The 2,701-nt window shown below is 40.7% G+C and overlaps 1 pseudogene; it reads right to left on the bottom strand.

Annotated features, from left to right (window-relative positions):
- Positions 1–591: 591 nt before the first annotated feature.
- Positions 592–691, bottom strand: LOC127124503 (uncharacterized; annotated as a pseudogene).
- Between the last annotated feature and the right edge of the window lie 2,010 nt (positions 692–2,701).

Below are 2,701 nucleotides of genomic sequence, written 5' to 3'. Positions count from 1 at the left end.
CTAAGGTTTCTTTTTTCCTTCTATTCTTTCTTTCGTTGATTTGTATGCCACGCACTCGCTCTCAAGGCGAACCGCTCTATTTACGAATCAACGATATCGAACTATATCTCCGAGTCTTACGACGAATTCGGGAATATCGTGCTGAAAACAATCTCCCTCCTATAAACCTTCCTGATATCAAAAACATTTTTCCTTCTTTAACCGAGATGGCAGAACCAGCTCGTGCTCTTAGAGATTACGCCGCTCCATCGCAAGATGAACCGCATTCAAGTATTGCTCCGCCCGCAATCGAAGCAAACAACTTTGAACTTAAACCTTCGCTGTTGCAGGCTGTGCAACAGAACCAATTCTCTGGAAATCTTACCGAAGATCCAAACCTTCATTTATCCGTATTTGTTCAATATGCTGATACTGTTAAAGCTAATGGTGTCACTTCAGAGGCAATTCGACTTCGTCTTTTTCCTTTCTCATTAAGAGATAGCGCTAGAAGATGGCTTCAATCTCTCCCTTCCAACTCAGTCACCACATGGAACGAGTTGAAGAAAGTTTTTCTTGCCCGATATTTTCCGCCAAGCAAAACAGCTATGTTAAGAGCCCAGATAAACGGATTTAAACAGAACGACAACGAGTCTCTTTTCGAAGCATGGGAAAGATACAAAGACATGATGAGACTTTGCCCACACCATGGTTTGGAAGACTGGTTAGTAATTCACACATTTTATAATGGTCTCTTATACAATACAAGGTTAACAATAGACGCCGCTGCAGGTGGTGCACTAATGAACAAACCTTATGCTGATGCTTACCAGCTTATCGAGAGCATGGCCCAAAACCACTATCAGTGGGGAACCGAACGAACAACAGTGGAAAAACCTCAACCGAAAACTGGCATGTACGAGATAAGTAACCTTGATCACGTTAATGCAAAAGTGGATGCTTTGGTCCAGAAAATTGAAAGTTTAAACGTATCACCACCAACCGCCGTGGTTGCTATAACTCAGAATTGCGAGGTCTGTGGAATCCAAGGCCACACTCCTGCGGAATGTCAACTCTTGACTGGAATCTAAACAGAGCAGGTAAACTATGCTCAAGGAAGCCCCTATTCGAATACCTATAACCCAAATTGGAAGAACCATCCAAACTTTTCATATAAGAGTAATAATGCTTTATACGCACCCGGACAGTCTCCGAATCAAACCCCATCTATACCTCCGGGATATCAGAAACCAAATCCTAACAATAATACCCCTAGAAAATCCAACTTGGAAATCATGATGGAAAACTTTATAGCTTCCCAACAACAAACCAATAAAGATTTCTTAAACCAGAACATACACACTGGCGAACAACTTAAACAACTCGCAAGCAAAGTAGATGCCTTGGCTACCCATAACAAAATGCTGGAAACACAAATATCTCAAGTAGCTCAACAACAAGCACCTACTGCTGCACCAACTGGTACATTCCCTGGACAGCCCCAACCTAATCCGAGAAGCCAAGCTCATGCAATTATATTAAGAAGTGGAACGGAAGTGGAAGGACCGTCTGATCCAAGGATAGAAAACCAAAACCCTAAGAAATCTAATGAGGAAAGTGAACCTAAGGAAAAGGAAGAGAGTAATAAGGATACCCTAGAAAAGAAGGAACCTTATGTACCTCCACCACCTTACAAACCACCTATACCTTACCCTCAAAGGCTTGTTAAAACCAAAGATGTAGGCCAATTTAGAAAATTTGTCGATCTCCTTAAACAATTAAACGTTACAATTCCATTTACCGAAGCTATTACGCATATGCCCTCATATGCTAAATTCTTAAAAGAAATTCTTTCTAATAAAAGGAAACTTGAGGATAGCGAAACCGTTTCACTCCCTGCCGAATGTAGCGCTATAATCCAAAACATGCCTCCTAAACTCAAGGATCCAGGTAGCTTCTCTATACCCTGTCACATAGGAAAATTTGTCATCGACAAAGCCTTATGCGATTTAGGAGCCGGAATTAGCGTTATGCCTTTATCCATATGTAAGAGACTGGAAATGGGAGAATTAAGACCGACCAAGATGTCTGTACAACTAGCGGATCGTTCCATCAAATATCCTGTAGGAATCCTTGAAAACGTTCCCGTACGCATAGGTCAGTTTTACATTCCCACTGACTTCACAATTATGGACATTAGAGAAGATGATACTACACCTATTATACTAGGAAGACCATTCTTAGCAACTGCCGGTGCAATCATAGACGTAAAACGAGGAAGACTCACCTTCGAAGTAGGTGAAGAGAAAATTGAATTCATTCTTTCCCAATTCTTGAAAGCACCTGCAATAGAAGATACATGTTACTTCATGGATATCATCGATGAATGCATAAAAGAAGCAGAGTCAGGAGAAGACAAATCATCAGACTATCTTTTAGAAGACAAATCTAAACAATGCTTAGCAATAACACCAGATCCTACGCAGTGTCTTAACAAACCAACCCCTGATTTGAAAACACTTCCCAAAAATCTGAGATATGAATTCCTAGACTTAGAACTTGAACGACCTGTAATAGTCAATGCAGATCTAGGAAGACTCGAAACAGAAAAACTCCTACATATCTTAAGAAAATATCCAACCGCACTAGGATACCACATAACCGATCTTAAAGGAATAAGCCCTTCTATTTGTATGCACCGCATCATGTTAGAAGAAGACGGTAA

The sequence above is a fragment of the Lathyrus oleraceus genome, chromosome 2, assembly GCF_024323335.1.
Source record: "Lathyrus oleraceus cultivar Zhongwan6 chromosome 2, CAAS_Psat_ZW6_1.0, whole genome shotgun sequence".
NCBI classification, from domain to species: Eukaryota; Viridiplantae; Streptophyta; class Magnoliopsida; order Fabales; family Fabaceae; genus Lathyrus; species Lathyrus oleraceus.
The sequence above is the reverse complement of the archived record's forward strand: the minus strand, read 5'-3'. Positions and strand labels throughout refer to the sequence as shown.